General features: G+C 51.4%; 1 protein-coding gene across 14 annotated transcripts in view; it reads left to right on the top strand.

The window, feature by feature from the left end:
* The window catches only part of ZNF536 (zinc finger protein 536), a 437,816-nt gene that overhangs the window by 41,320 nt on the left and 380,112 nt on the right, over positions 1 to 16,384 (top strand). The window contains exon 1 of one of the 14 annotated variants that reach the window (XM_019423302.2): positions 15,664 to 16,345. The exons of the other annotated variants lie outside the window; for them this stretch is intronic. The gene's annotated coding sequence lies outside the window, so the exon portion shown is untranslated. Of the gene's footprint in view, positions 1 to 15,663; positions 16,346 to 16,384 lie in introns of those variants that run through there. 14 annotated transcript variants of the gene reach the window in all.

The raw sequence follows: 16,384 nt of genomic DNA, 5'->3' as shown, positions 1-16,384 counted from the left end.
AATGCATTAGAAGTAAAATGTAGCTCAAGGAGACAATTAGCAAACAGAGGTGACACCGTAAACAGGTGCACCCATTATTCCCAAAGCTTGTGGCAATATATTCGCGTCTTTTGGACTGATGGAAGATCATGTGACGGTTTGGTGAATTATCTATCGGTATCATCTGACTGATGCAGCCGCTGCTGTTGCAGAACATTTAAAAAATGCATCTCACAAATTACATGGTAGCTGGGAAAATGCAGGTTTTTTATTTTTTTTAAGAACAATGCTTTTCTAAAGCAATGCGCTAGAATACGTAATTTTTTATTTGAAAGGAAGGAGACCATTTCATTATGCTGGGTATACAGTCGGTTAAGGTTGTGCAAATTCATTACAATGTTTGTTAATGTATAAAACATTTTCCATTCTGGTTTTAGTGACATTGGATTTTTTTTTTTTATAATGTGCTGTTTCTGAAACATCTGCCATCCCTTGTTACCTGTGGGCAGAGGAGGGGAGAATATACTCTTTCTAAGAATGTTTACAAAATCTTTACCAAAATGGAAAATCTTAGAAGATGAGAGGGAAGGGACTTTTTTTTTTCTTTTCTGTCAATTGTTAGGTTTGAATTTTCTGGAGTTGGATCTTACCATGAGACACGCAGCAGGGGACCCGCCACTGGCTGCTGAATAGGCCGGGCTAGGAAAAGATCAGGCCTTTCGGGGGGCGTCTCTCTCCCCCTGTGTTTATATGTCCTGCAGTGGGTTCTGCCCTCAGAGTGCATGTTCCTGAAGGATTTCCCTATTATTTTTCATCTGTCATCTGTGCTTTTTTTTTTTTTTTTTTCTGTAGAATGAGGGATACTTGAGGGCCCATGGCTTTTGGCAGTTACTGTTTCTTCTTGTTACTGTAGGAATCGCAGGAAAACAGTGTGAACTATTTTTACTTGACCCCTGAATCAGACCGCCCTTGACTCTCCCCTTCCCGGCCTCCTCCTCCGGCATTAACCAGTAGCTGGAGCAAACTTAGTATGGATTTAGAGGTGGCTGTTCAAGAGGGACAGCAGCATTTTGATGGCATCTTATGCCCAGAGTGAGGAATGAAGAAAAAGCCACATCCTCCTGTAACATTCCCAACACTGTCCCCGTTCCTGCTGGGCTCCAGCTGGAGAGGTGGCCGGTGTCACTTTGAGCCCTGTCTGGTGTCCCATCCGTACCAGTACTCTCTGAGGCATTGGAGTTTCTGTGTTGGAGAAGCAAGAAACAAGGGACGGGGCTTTGGGGGGATATCCCACCTGAAGAGTGGGCATAGTTTGGGGAGATCCTTTCCCTTGCTCTGAGATGTGTCCTGAGAAGCAGGTGGAGACCTGGCCTAGACTCTGCCCTGGAGCCACATGCCAGTTCATTTTGCAAAATTCGTCAACAAGAACAACAATAAAAACCTGCATGGGGCACCTGGGTGGCTCAGTCCGGTTCAGCGTCTGACTTCAGCTCAAGTCATGGTGTCGCGGTTTGTGGGTTCTCGGGCTCTGTGCTGACAGCGTGGAGCCTGCTTGGGATTCTGTCTCCCTCGCTCTCTGCCCCTCCCCCCACGTGTGCGTTCTGTCTCCCTCTCTGTCAAAAATTAAGCATTAAAAAATTTAAAAATTACAAGTCAAACCTGCATAGAAGTAAGGAACGGGCTGAGTGAGGTTGTCCTGCCATGGGGATCTGTGACAAGTTCTAAGCGTACTTGTTGAATAACAGCCTTGCGCAGACTCTCCGGGAGGTGTTTGGACATCAACTCATCAGAGAAGTGGTGGCCAGAGGGCTTCTGAAGGAGTCTAAGTCTCTAGACCCTGGAGAGATTTCTGGGTCTGCAGAAGTGGAAATACTGCAGCTCGGAGAGAGGAGTTTGCCAGGCTTCCTCAAAGCTGCTCCTTCCCTGTTACCTGTATTCTTTTTAAATTAATAGGCTTTGTGTTTTAGAGTAGTGCTAGGTATATGGAAAACTTGAGTGGATAGTACAGTTCCCACATCCCCCTCTCCTACGTTTTCCCTGTTACTAACATTTATGTTAGTGCACTACGTTTGTTATAATCGATGGGTCAACATTAACTAAAGTCCGTTGTTTACATTAAAAGATCACTTTTTGTGTCGTACAATCTGTGGGGCTGGGCGAAGGCATCATGACAGGTACCTACCATTAGGGTTTCGTACAGAATCGTATCCTCTGCCCTGAACATCCCCTGGGCTCTACCTATTTTTCTCTCCCTCCCCCCTCGCCTCTTGGCAACCACAGAGCTTTTTACTGTCTCCTCTTGCCTTTTCTAGAATGTCACAGAGTTGGAATCACATGGTATATTGTCTTTTAATATTGGCTTCTCTCACTTAGTGATATCTATGTATGGTTCTGTCCTATCATGTCGTGGCTCGATAGCTCATCGCTTTCTATCGTTGAGCACTATTTCATTGTTTGGATGTGCCGCCGTTTGTCCATTCTGTTATTGAGAGGCATCCTGGTTGCTTCCAAGTTTTGGCCATCATGGGGAAAGCTGCTGTAAACATCTGTGTGCAGGTTTTTGTGTGGGCGTAGGTTTTCAGGTCTTCTGGCAAATACCAAGGAGTGTGATTGGTGGGTTGTTGTGCGGGAAGAGTGTGTTTAGTTTTGTAAGGAACTGCCAAGCCGTCTTCCAAAGTGGTTGTGCCACTTTGCATCCCTGCCACTGGTGGGGTGAGGGTTCCTGTTGTTCCGTGCCTTTGCCAGCATTTGGTGGTGTCGGTGTTCTGGATTTCAGTCGTTTTAATAGGTGTGTAGTGCATTGCTTGAATTTGCATTCCCCTCAATGACCCACGACGTCGAGCATCCTCTCCTGTGCTTACTTGCATGTGTACATCTCCATGGGTGAGGCATCTAGATTTTTTTGCCCCTTTTTTATTTTTATTTATTTTTGTTTTTTATTTAAAACTAGTTTTTTTTACATTTATTTATTTTTGAGAGAGAGAGAGAGAGAGAGAGAGAGAGCAAGCAGGGGGAGGAGCAGAGAGAGAGGGAGACACAGAATCCAAGCAGGCTCCAGGCTCTGAGCCATCAGCACAGAGCCTGACGCAGGCTGGAACCCACGAACTGTGAGATCATGACCTGAAGTCAGACGCTCAACTGACGGAGCCACTCAGGCACCCCCTAGATTTTTTGCCCATTTTTAACTGGGCTGCTTTGTTACTTGTTGTTGAGTTTTAAGAGTTTCTTGTGTATTTTGGACACCAGTCTTCAGCTAAGATTTTTCTTCCCAGCATGTGGCTTATTCTTTTCCCTCTCTTAATGCTTTCCCTTCGTAATACCTGTGTAATACTCAGCCACCTCGGCCAGTGACCTGTGTTCTCATATGGCCAAATGGTGTCTTCTTACACTTGAGACCTGAAGTTTTAGGACATGTGAAGTCAGGGATGCACATGCAATGTGTTCTCAGCTGTGTTTATAAACTTACACATGTGTGCACGCACCACCACCGTGCACGCACACACACACACACACACACACACACACACACACACACACAACACAGCAAAGAATAGGAAGAAATGTACCAAAATATCAAAGCAATCACACCAGCTGATAGAACTATGGATTATTCTTGTTTTCTTCTTTGTAATTTCGTGCATGTTCCAGATTTTCTAGAAGCGAGCATATTATTACTTGAATAACCAATTTTGCACAGATAAAAGTAAATGAACTGAAAAAAGCAACATCTGTTGAGGAGATCCCATAGTGGTTCAGTTAAAACTTGTACAACTTTTGGGGCACCTGAGTGGCTCAGTCAGTTAAGCGTCTGACTTCAGCTCAGGCCCCGCATCGAGCTCTCTGTCAAACAGCTCCGAGCCTGGAGCCTGCTTCAGATTCTGTGCCTTCCTCTCTCTCTGCCCCTCTCCTGCGCTCTCTCTCTCTCTCTCTCTATCTCTATCTCTCAGAAATAAATTAAAAAAAACTTGTAGTCTGCCCCTCTCCTGCTCTCTCTCTCTCTCTCTATCTCTATCTCTCAGAAATAAATTAAAAAAAACTTGTAGAACTTTCATTTTGACTTCAGAGATTATCCCTGGAACCCACATTTCGAGTGGTATTGATGATGATACATTTTCTCCTTAACAACCTGCTTCAGAAAATAAGTTACAAATGCAAACCATCCGTACAGTTTTAAATTTCTAGTAGCCACATTAAAAAGGGTTGAAAGGAACAGGTGAAGTTGATTTTAAGACTGTATTTTTAATGTATCTAGAATATTCATTTCAGCAGGTAAAAGTATCAAGAAAGTAAAGGAAACATTTTACATTCTTCCCAACATGACGTCTCCGGTTACACTTAGGGCTCATCCAGTGTGGACTGGCACTTGGCAGGTGTTCAGTGGCCACATGTGGTCAGTGGGTATCAGACTGGACAGTGCAGCTTTGTGTGATGGCTGAATATTCCAGCAATGTTCACCAAGCAGAGTACCTGAACAGAACATTACCTGCAGTGAGTGTAGATAAAGAGGCAACAGGGACTCTGTGATTTCTAGGTATTTCCCATTTCTTCTTCAAGATAAGCTACTTCATAGACACCTTGTGATTTGGTGATAATATGAAGTCTCTTCTGTAGGGGGATAAATATATTGATTCATGTGGTAATAAATTAGAAAGCATTTGTAGTTTGGGGGATTTTTTTTCCCTTCTTTGTGTTATTTGCTCTCTGGGGGCCAGAGTGGTCTCAGATTTGCCGAATCGTGAAGTCTTGGGCTGATACGGGATCTGCATTCTCCTGGATGGGGGGAGACCCCGGGGCCAGGTTGGGCAAAGACATCGGGAGAGCCTGCCAGGACCTGGCTGCCAGAGAAAACAGCCCGTGGGCAGAGCTGGGTGCCCCCTTCCTGGACTTGTGTACAAGAGCTTGTGGAGGCATGTGCATCTGGTCTGAGCTTCCTGCCCTCAGAATACTGGCCTACAGTGTGTGGGCCTTCCTTCTCTGCCTCGCCCTGGGTCAGAATTTCCCATTTGGGGATGAGGGATAGGACCCCATGTGCAGAGACTGATGCCAAGGTCTGTGTGTGCTCCTGAGGACACAGATGTGGGGGCTGTTGGGTGTCTCTGCTCAGTGGACACTGGACAAGCATGGCTGCCTCAGAGACCGGAACCCTGCAAGGCTGTGTGGTGGGAGGGGGCTGCCTGCCTGGCGCTGGGGACACTCTGCACGGGCCACGGGATCAGCCCCCCACACCCCCCGGATTCAGGCCTGGATCTCTCACTCACCACCCCACCGGCTCTTAACCTTGGGCAAGTTACTGCACAGCTGGTGCCTCAGTTTCCCATCACGAACGAACATCAAAGCAGTAGTCACCTCCCTGGGTGCTGTGAGGAGGGAGTGAGACGGTGCAGGTCAGTATGTGGGACTCTGGTTGGCACGCGGTAAGTGCTCAGTACACGTTAGCTGTCACTCTTAGTGAGTTCAGGAGTGGTTAGGTCACTGAACAGCAGATCCCTTAAGAGTGTGTGTGTGTGTGTGTGTGTGTGTGAATTCCGGCTGCTCCTTCCCATCTCCATCCTGTATCCTCGGCCTGGACCCAAACACCAGCAAGAATAGTTCCCTCTGCCTTCACTTTCCCTTCCCTTCTTTTCTCCTTCTCAGGGCTGTTTTGACTATGAATTAATTGCAGGTTGGGGGACTCGCAAGCAAAAATCAAAGCCAATAAACTTCAAAAGGACATGGGGACCAGGGCCACCGGGGGAGAGCTGGGGCCGACCGGGGGCCGACGGGGGCTCTGGTGGCTGTGGGGTAGGGTGCTGGGGGCTTTCCGTGTGTCTTCAAAGGGGACACCAAGTGTTTTCAGATTGTCACTTAAAAGCTCATTGTCACTTAAAAGCTCAGATGCAAAACTTCGGAAATCTGGGTGAGAGGCAACGGGTTCCAAAACAGCTATTTTTATCTCTTGCCTGCAAGCAGGAGCCCAGTGGAACGTAGAGTTAAACTCGGAATTTCTTGGCAAGGGTTAATAATCAATGTAGATCTCCTAACAAAGGAGATGCTGCCTTATTATACTGGGAAAGTTTTTTTTCTTAACTGTCAGTGAAGCAGTACTAATTATTACTCCAGTGTAAATGAGGTCATTTCCTATTAAGAGAACAAAATGCTTAGCCTCGCCTTGCCAATTCATACCAACTATTTTTCACACATACTCAGCTTTTTAGTTTTTTTTTTAAATTTTGATAAAATCCATTCATTTGTATTAGAAAAGTGTAAACCATCGCAATAATAGTCGCCCATGATTACCCAAATGAGCTTTTGTAATGTGTGGGTTGTTTGAATACCATGTGTTAGCTATGGAACAATTAGGCAGCTGAATGGATCTTTAAAACAATCAGATACTTTTATCTCACTGAAAAAATACATTCCTTGGATGTGTACTGTTAAACCGTAAATTCCGGGGAACATTAAACTCCCGTCACGAGAAGAACTTTCGGATATATGTTGATCAAGGACAAAAAGACATCCAAATATCTTGTCTTCATGTTTTCATTTTTTTTATGCAAGCAAAAAGATTTAAGGAATATTGTAGCAAACAAAGGGTAATTGTTTTAGCCCAGATGTTGCTTTTGCACAACAAGCAGGTTACAATGTTCCCACAGAGCTGATGAGCCCAATCAGGGAAATGATTAAAAATTGATTTTGTCCCTGTAATTACAGTATGTAAACTACTTAGCTTGGATTGCAAAGGAAGTGATTTTCTAATTACGTATATACTCTGGTGTCTAATGATTGGTTTTTTGAAGTAATGAAGAGAGAGCACTAACGACTCCTTGGTGTTCTGTTGTTTAAGAAAGACCATCTTTAGAGTAAGCAGCAACAGACAAAGAGTTTAAATTGAATTTTCAACACTGTTAATGTGCACATGGATTTGTTTATTAAAGAGACAGGGAAGTAATTTGATTGGCTCTGAGCATCTTGGCTTTTTTTTTTCATGCTAAAGCATGTAAAAATACATGCACCGGGTCGCAAGCTGACGGGAAGAAGCCTCCTCGCTCCCCTTTTATCATCCCAGCGCCTGGGCTGATACCGCGGGGTCTCGGGTTCCTGCGAGTGTCTGATGCCTGTGTATCCTGAAAGCATTTAGATCGAACAGGTATCAGATAGCTTCTGCATCAAAGTTACATTTGTTTTAAAGTGAAAGGAGAGGCTTCCCTTGGAAGCATGTCCGGGCAGCCCAGCGCCCTCCATGTGACAGCGTTTCAGCCGCATCCTGCGACGCTGGGCTCCGTCACAGGGTGGCAGTTGCCACCCCCCCACACGCGTGTGCCGTGCACGCACACACTCACGAGAGCGCGAGCCCTGTGTGTGCAGGCCTGGCGGGGGAGGGTCAGCGGTGGGAGCCCGGGGCCAGGCTGACGGGGATGTAGGAAACAAGTGGCTGGGTCGCGAGTGCTCCTTCTCTGCTCTGAGACACTTGGTGGCCGATGAGTGATAGCTCCTCACGCACCTGTTCTGGCAGAACTTAGGAGGGGGACACCGGTTCTCAGCGGGCATGACGCGCCCCCCAGGAAGAAGGCAGTGGCTCCAAGGTGACCCCGAGAGTGTGGTGAGGCCAGTGGATCAGGAAGCACCTGCTGTTGTTCACGGTTCCTAGCGGGAGGGTGCACACCGCGCCACGCGGGGCCTCTTGGGGAAGCACCGGGGCCTTGGGGAGGCGGGAAGCCAGGGGAGATCGCGGGCCAGAGCCTCGATCGGGCTGAGGGCAAGGCCGGCGAGGCAGAATGCGCAGATTTAGGATTGGCTAGTTGGATCATTACAGCAGGCCCTGGGGTATAGGGGCTGTCTCTAGTTGTCTGGTGTCTGACTCTGGGGTCATTAGGGCAGGGGGACAGTGGCCCAGAGTGGGAGAGCCTGGCAGAGGAGGAGGGGGTCGGGCGTGGACTCTGGATTGGTGAAAGACGTGCTCCCGAAGGAGTCACTTGCTCTCTTTAGGAATCGGCTGGTCCTGGGAGGGGCAGCCCCCCCAGGGCCAGTAGGGCCCCAGATGTCAGAGCATCAGAGACACATGGTTACTGCATCCCAGCCCTCGGCTACGGCTGGTGCGGGAGTTGGTGCCGTGCACTGCCAGGGTCCCTGGTGAAGGGGACTCAGGGTCCCCTTATTCCTGGGGTCTACTCAGCAAGTCTCACTGGCTGTCTGTGGCAGGCATCCTGGGTCTACTTGCTTCCCTTATCGCCGTGGCTCCCACCCCGCGTCCAGCCACACGGTCTCTCACCTGGGCAACTGCAGCAGCCTCCCCACCCACTGGTCTCCCTGACTCCACTCTCAGCCCCTCCGGTCTGTTCTCTCCACGGCAGCCAGCCCGGTCCCTATACAGTGTAAATCACATCATGTTATTCCCTTGCTCGAAACCCGCCAATGGCTCAGGATAAAGTCCAAATTTCTTTTTATGTTTTTCTTTTCTTAATTTTTATTTATTTATTTATTTTGAGAGAGAAAGGGAAAGGCAGTGCGAGTGGGGCAGGGGCAGAGAACGAGAGGGAGAGAGAGGGAATCCCAAGCAGGCTCCATGCTGTCAGCGCAGAGCCTGGCGTGGGGCTCGAACTCACACACAGTGAGGTCATGACGTGAGCTGAAACCAAGAGTCAGATGCTTACCCAGCCGAGCCACCCAGGCGCCCCCAACATCCAAATTTCTTACCATGCCTGACAAAGTACGCCCATCCTGTCCCATTTCCCTGCTCACCATCCATGTCCTGGCCACAGGGAATGTGCTGCTGCTCCTTGAATGCACCATCTCCTTTCTACCCCAGGGCCTTTGCACTCACTATTTTCACCCATTGTTTGTTTTGCTTGTAGAGTTCTTCCCCAGATTTTCGCAGTGCTTGCTCTCTGACTTTATTCAGGTGTTTTTTTTGTTTGTTTGTTTGTTTGTTTTTGTCAGATGTCACTGTTTAGAGAGGTCACTGGTCACCTTATCAAAAATCATCCATCATTTTGTCCATCGTTTCCCCCTGCTTTATTTTCTTTTTAGAGCTTATTATTCACTGACATTATATTTTACTTCTACTTGTCTTTCATTTGAAGGTGCTCACTAATACGTAAGTTCCACACAGACAGAGACATTGCTTATCACAGGGTCCCCGGAGCCTGGACATGAGCCTGGCACACAGAGGGCACTCGACAGGGGACAGCTACATGAGACAGCTTCCCTGTGGCTCTTCCCCAGGCGGCTCTTGTCACCTGGACTCCTCTCCTGTTGGGAGCTTGGAGGGGCAATGGCTGTGTCACTTGGGGCCGTGTTCGTCCCTCAGAGTTCTCAGAGAAAGAGTGACGGTCACTCAGTGCTAGGGAATGCAAGGTCCGAGTGCATTTTGAGGAGCCGTAGGTTTGTGGAAGGGTCCCTGTCCCCTAGTGGCCTGGAGATGATTGAGCACTGGGCCAGGAAGGGCGCCTGGAACCTCGGAGGTGGGGGGTGCACGCTGGAGGAGAGGCCGGAGCCCCTCGCCTGGGCATCCCTCCAGGACAACAGTGCCCGGAGCCACCGTCCCGGGAGGGATGGGGTGTCATCTCCAGATAGCTCCAGATGCGTGTCCTGTTGGCCACACGCTTCCCCGGCAGAGTGCTGAGGGAGCCCAGCTGGCTCTCTCACTGCCGACTCCTTCCTTCCCGACACTTTCCTGGAAGGAGAGCGGTTTGTCTGGCTCCCATCTGCCCCAGGCTGCCCAGACCCCTCAGGGGACACCCCAACTCCTGCTGTTGGGCCTCCGAGTGAGCCCTGGGAGGGGCAGCCAGTCTCCCTGGGAGCTCGCGGCTCTGCAGTGGTAGCATCTCGGGAGCAGGGCACCAGCCAAGGGAGGGAGGACTGAACCAAGTCTTCCTTCTTTCCTCCATTCTCCATCTCTCCCCCATCCCGCCGTTTGCATCTGCACCTGCCTCCTCCTCTCCTCCCTCCCTGCCACCTTCCCCTTCCTCCCTTCTTCCTTCCTTTCCTGTCTTCCATCAATCTCCATCTCTCCATCTGCCCTACTGTCCTCTCTCCCTTCCCTCCTCCCTCCCTCCCTCCCTCCCTTTTACCTTCCTTCCTTCCTTCCTTCCTTCCTTCCTTCCTTCCTTCCTTCCCTTCCTTCTCTCTCCCTCCCCTTTTCCTTCCTTCCTCCTTCCTTCCTCCCTCCCTCCCTCCCTCTTTCCTCCTTCCTCCCTCCCTTCCCTCCTCCCTCCCTCCCTTCTTCCTTCCTTCCTTCCTTCCTTCCTTCCTTCTATCTTTCCTTCCTTCCTTCCTCCCTTGCTCCTCCCTCCCCTTTTCTTCCTTCCTCCCTTCCTTCCTCCCTTCCTTCCTTCCTCCCTCTTTCCTTCCTTCCTCCTTCCCTCCCTCCCCTTTTCCTTCCTTCCTTCCTCCTTCCCTCCCTTCCTTCTCCCTTCCTCCCTCCATCCCCTCTTCCTTCCTCCTTCCCCTTTTCCTTCCTTCCTCCCTCTCTTCCTTCTTCCATCCTTCCTTCCTTCCTTCTTTCCTTCCTTCCTTCCTCCCTCCTCCTTCCCTTCCTTCCTTCCTTCCTTCCTTCCTTCCTTCCTTCCTTCCTCCTTCCCTCCTCCTTCCCTCCCTCCCTTCCTTCCTTCCTCCCTTTTTCCTTCCCTCCCTTCCATCCTCCCTCCCTTCTTCCTTCCTTCCTTCCTCCCTTCCTTCCTTCCTTCCTTCCTTCCTTCCTTCCTTCCTCCCTCCCTCCTCCTTCCCTCCCTTCCTTCCTTCCTCCCTTTTTCCTTCCCTCCCTACCATCCTCCCTCCCTTCTTCCTTCCTTCCTTCCTTCCTTCCTTCCTCCCTTCCTTCCTTCCTTCCTTCCTTCCTTCCTTCCTTCCTCCCTCCCTCCTCCTTCCCTCCCTTCCTTCCTTCCTCCCTTTTTCCTTCCCTCCCTACCATCCTCCCTCCCTTCTTCCTTCCTTCCTTCCTTCCTTCCTTCCTTCCTTCCTTCCTTCTTTCCTCCTTCTTCCCTTCCTTCTCCCTCCCTCCCCTTTTCCTTCCTTCCTCCTTCCTTCCTCCCTCCCTCCTCCTTCCCTCCCTTCCTTCCTTCCTCCCTTTTTCCTTCCCTCCCTTCCATCCTCCCTCCTTCCTTCCTTCCTTCCTTCCTTCCTTCCTTCCTTCCTTCCTTCCTTCCTCCTTCTTCCCTTCCTTCTCCCTCCCTCCCCTTTTCCTTCCTTCCTCCTTCCTTCCTCCCTCCCTCCTCCTTCCCTCCCTTCCTTCCTTCCTCCCTTTTTCCTTCCCTCCCTTCCATCCTCCCTCCCTCCTTCCTTCCTTCCTTCCTTCCTTCCTTCCTTCCTTCCTTCCTTCTTTCCTCCTTCTTCCCTTCCTTCTCCCTCCCTCCCCTTTTCCTTCCTTCCTCCTTCCTTCCTCCCTCCCTCCCTCTTTCCTCCCTCCCTCCCTTCTTCCCTCCCTTCCTTCCTTCCTTCCCTCCTTCCTTCCTCCTTCTCTCCCTTCCTTCCTTCCTTCCTTCCTTCCTTCCTTCCTTCCTTCCCTCCTTCCTTCCTTCCTTCCCTCCTTCCTTCCTTCCTTCCCTCCTTCCTTCCTTCCTCCTTCTCTCCCTTCCTTCCTCCTTCCCTCCCTTCCTTCCTCCCTTCCTTCCTCGCTCCCTTCCTTCCTTCCTTCCATCCTTCCTCCCTTCCTTCCTTCTTTCCTTCCTTCCTCCCTCTTTCCTTCCTTCCTCCTTCCCTCCCTCCCCTCTTCCTTCCTTCCTTCCTTCCTTCCTTCCTTCCTTCCTTCCTTCCTCCTTCCCTCCCTTCCTTCTCGCTTCCTCCCTCCATCCCCTCTCCTTCCTCCTTCCCCTTTTCCTTCCTTCCTCCTTCCTTCCTCCCTCCCTCCCTCTTTCCTCCTTCCCTCCCTCCCTTCCCTCCTCCCTCCCTTCTTCCTTCCTTCCTTCCTTCCTTCCTTCCTTCCTTCCTTCCTTCCTCCTTTCTCCCTTCCTTCCTCCTTTTCTCCCTTCCTTCCTCCTTCCCTTCCTTCCTTCCTTCCTTCCTTCCTTCCTTCCTTCCTTCCTCCCTTTTTCCTTCCTTCTTCCTTCCTTCCTTCCTTCCTTCCTTCCTTCCTTCCTTCCTTCCTCCCTCCCTCCCTCCCTCTCTCCTCCTTTCCTTCCTTCATTCCTCCATCTTCCTTCCTTCTTTCCTCCCTCTTTCCTTCCTTCCTCCCTTCCTCTTTCCTTCTTTCCTTCCTTCCTCCTTCCCTCCCTCCCTTCCTTCCTCCCTCCCTCCCTCCCCCCCTCTTCCTTCCTTCCTTCCTCCTTCCCTCCCTTCCTTCTCCCTTCTTCCCTCCATCCCCTCTTCCTTCCTCCCTCCCTCCCCTTTTCCTTCCTTCCTTCCTTCCTTCCTTCCTTCCTTCCTTCCTTCCTCCCTCCTCCCTTCCTTCCTTCCTTCCTTCCTTCCTTCCTTCCTTCCTCCTTCCCTCCCTCCTCTTTTCCTTCCTTCCTTCCTTCCTTCCTTCCTTCCTTCCTTCCTCCCTCCCCCTTTCCTTCATTCCTCCCTCCCTCCCTTCTACCTTCCATCCTCCCTTCTTTCATCCTTCCTTCCTTCCTTCGTCCCTTTCTTCCTCCCTCCCTCCTTTCTTCCATCCTTCCTTCTTCCCTTCTTCCCTTCCTTCCTTCCTTCCTTCCCTCCTTCCTTCCTCCTTCTCTCCCTTCCTTCCTCTTTCTCTCCCTTCCTTCCTTCCTTTCTCCCTCCCTCTTTCCTTCCTTCCTCCCTTCCTCCCTCCCTCCCCCTTTCCTTCCTTCCTCTTTCCCTCCCTCCCCTCTTCCTTCCTTCCTCCTTCCCTCCCTTCCTTCTCCCTTCCTCCCTCCATCCCCTCTTCCTTCCTCCCTCCCCTTTTTCTTCCTTCCTCCCTCCTTCCCTCCTTCCTTCCTTCCTTCCTTCCTTCCTTCCTTCCTTCCTCCTTCCCTCCCCCTTCCTTCCTTCCTTCCTTCCTTCCTTCCTTCCTTCCTTCCTCCCCTTCTCCCTCCCTCCTTCCCCTCTTCCTTCCTTCCTTCCTTCCTTCCCTTCTCCTTTCCTCCCTCTTTCCTTCCTCCCTTCCTTTTTTGTCCCTCCCTCCTTATTTCTTTCCTCTCTTCCTTCATTCTTCCCTTTCCCCCGTCCTCCTCCCTTCCTTCTTTCCTTAGTCTTCCCTTCTGTCTCTATACTTTTATCTCTACTTCCTTCTTTCCCTCTCTCCCTCCCTCCCCCAAACATGTACTGAGCTCTGCCTGGAGGTTAGGGCCTGAGAAGTGAATAGGACAAGCCTTTTCCCTGTGAGCTGGGAGGTGACACAGGGACTGCCCTCAGCATGGTGTTGGTGCTTGACAGGCCCTCAGTAAAGGGTAACTTGTTACTAGGATGGCCTTCCAGTTGCCACGGCATTGAGTGTAAAGACCATGGGCTGGCAGCATGCTGGCCTAGAGGGAGGGTCTGATTACCAAGGGCCCTGGCGATGGTGGGGTGCCGCATCTCTGCTCATCTCTTCACTTGCCAGGAACTTCCGTTTCAGCACCTTCGGGCCCAAGTCTGGGGGGCCTGGCTTCTGCCCAGTGAGGGTTTCCCCAGCTCTGCTCAGAGCTTCCGCGTGCCCTCTGGGAGGACCGGGAAGGGAGGGGTGTGCCCTGTCCCCAGTGCCTGCTTTGCCTACGGAATTCACAGCACGGGGGCCACAGCATGGCCCACTGGGTGCCAGGCCAGAGCTGCCCGAGGCCACCTCCCACTTTGTCTTGTTGCCTGTGTCCCCTGTGTCTTCCTGTCCTCCCCACTCTCTTCAGATCTCTCTCTCAGAGCTTTCCACCCCTCCCCTTCCCCTGTGCAGCTCAGAGGGGCCTCGGAAGTGCCTGGGTTGTAAGAGGCCCCTTCCTGCCACCCCCCTCCCCAGCACCCTGCACTCCCTGCCCTCTCTCCCCCTCCTAGAAGTTACGTCCCCATTCCCCTGCACTTCTTCTTCGACCCCACACTCCTCTCATGTCAGGGACTCTGAACCTTCGTCCTTTCTCCCTCCATCTTTGTCTCCACCGAGGCCCTGCTGTACGTGCTTAAGGGCTCAGCTGGTGTGCACCCCCTGCCGGTGCCCCAGCCTCTGGCCTGCCTCCTGGCCCCCTACCTGGCCTGCAGCCTCCTCATACAATGGGTAGACTGGCTGCCCCTGGCGTGCCCTGGGGCCTGGTGCACGGTAGGTTTGAGGTCTAAGCTCACTTGCGGTGTCTGTGGCCGAGGGTCACTATGTGCGTGCCTTACCTGTGTTGCAGGGGTTAGTGATTCATCGTCGGTGGGATTTTAGGCACTGAAGCGTGTCTGTGGAGGTGATGTTTTGGGGGGTGGTTGCTACCCAACTTGGCCTTGGCTCAGGCCCTGCTTTTTGCTGCCTTTGTGATCTGACCCCTCCCACTCTTCCTCGGATCTGGTGGTAGCTGCACCCCCCACTCCACGGTCTCAGGGGTGGCCCCCCTCCTCCACCCCCTCAGCACGGGGTCCACGTGGGAGGCAGGGGCGAGGGGAGGCCTCATTTCAGGGACCTGTTTCTGGTTATGTCACCGCAGTTTCTCCAAATGCAAGTTACTACTTGCATCAAGGCAGCTGTTTCCTTTGTTGAGGAAGAGAGAATTCCTGGGCGGGGATTTTCCTCCCTGTCCGCCCCAGATCGAGAACATCAGTGGTCTCATGGGGTCACCTTTGCCCAATCTGCAGTGACTGCAATGACATCAGACAGTAGGAGCCCCCTCAAAGTGGTTCAGAAGGGTACAGGTGGCACTAACTTGATTTCCTCTCCTCGGACCCCAGTATGGCATCTGAACACGGGCTCTGCCGCTGTTCCAGCAGGGGTTTGTTGGGCCAACCTTGCCCAGGCAGCCCAGCCACCTTCGGATCCTAGCCATCTAGGAGAGCCCTTACCGGGACACAGCCCCCAGTGCAGCCAGGGGGCTTGTGCTGAGGCCTTGACCGATTTAGGGCAGAGAAGCTCCCATCACTGCCCCAAGGGCAGAGTGCAGGAGCTGGTGATGTTCTGATCAACCGTGTGAAGCCGGTGGGCTGGTGGGTATGGGACTCCCCCAGATGATGTCCCTCCATGTTCTCCCTTTCACTGGGATTCACAAAACTCCTGAGCAGACAGCCCCTAGAGAAGAGTCGTAGAATTTTGCAAGCCATGAGCCTGGGTCTAAAACCTGAGTCTGTACCCCCACCTCCTGCAGCCCCTTCCCTGAAAGTAAGGAGTCTTGTGAGCAAAGCGAGTTAGTCTTTGCAGAGCCAGCCGGGTGCTGGGGTCTTTTCTGCTCACGGCTGGGACAGGCCTGAGGTGGGACAGGCCTGAGGAAGCATAGCATCGAGCATTTGTTTTGCACTCTCTAGATTTCAGTGTTGAATGATACGGGAAAAACAAAATGACAAAGATACTCTGAGGGAGAGACAGACTTGTGATTTCTTTCCTTGTTACAGATGGTTGAGATGTAAACTTTTGCTTTATGTCTCAAGACAGGCAGGTAGACATTAGTTTGCAAATAACAGTGCCCCCGGGCACCTGGGTAGCTCAGTCGGTTGGGCATCTGACTTCGATTCAGGTCATGATCTCACAGTTCACGAGTTCGAGCCCTGCATCGGGCTCTGTGCTGACAGCTCAGAACCTGGAGCCTCCTTCGGATTCTGTGTTTCTGTCTCTCTCTCTGCCCCTCCCCTGCTCACACTTGGTCTCTCTCTCTTTGTCAAACATAAAAAAAAATTTAAAACAATTTTTTAAAGACAAATTGCCGTGTCCCTGTTACACTTTGAGGAAACATTTTCAGCACTCGGTCAGCAAACACTTTTTTTGGTTGCCAGAAAGCAATCTTGGAAGTTAGACGGAACGTTGTAAGCCAGCGGTTTCGTATCCAAATTTTGTCATCATGGACTGGGGCAGCCACCGCGGGCTCTCTGAGTGCATCTTCTGGTTTCCCATTTGTAGACACACCCTCGAACCCCTACTGGAATTTCACTTCTATAATATCAGAATGCGCAACTTCGGGGTCAGTAAAATGTAACTTACCGAGAGGGAACTTTTGCTTGCCCTGTAAAATCCTTCCTGTAAATTGGATTCCGAATTGCACTGGACCAGGTGTGGTTGGACCCAAGGAGTGGACTGCAGATCACATGCTGGGGCTTGGCTTGATCACCCCAGCCCACTGCTCCGGGACCACCGTGGGCTGGCATCTGGGCTTTCTATCTAGGCCCCCGTCTCGTCCGAGGGTGCCGTCGTGGATGGGACTTACTTTAGCAGTGAGACAGGAGAGAGTAAAGTGCCTAACTGGCTCCTGCTTTCCTGGTCTTGGTTCGGGAGAGAGGACCCTGAGGCCACACGACACCCCAGAGCCTGGGCCGGCTGCAGATTCCTGGTTTGGATGCACTGAATGCGGCCCTGGCCACTGAACAGGTGTGGTCAATTGAAATTTGGGTGGAGTTGTGGTCTACT

This window comes from Panthera pardus, unplaced genomic scaffold (genome assembly GCF_024362965.1).
Source record: "Panthera pardus isolate Hobbes unplaced genomic scaffold, ASM2436296v1 HiC_scaffold_18, whole genome shotgun sequence".
Taxonomy (NCBI): Eukaryota; Metazoa; Chordata; class Mammalia; order Carnivora; family Felidae; genus Panthera; species Panthera pardus.
The sequence above is the reverse complement of the archived record's forward strand: the minus strand, read 5'-3'. Positions and strand labels throughout refer to the sequence as shown.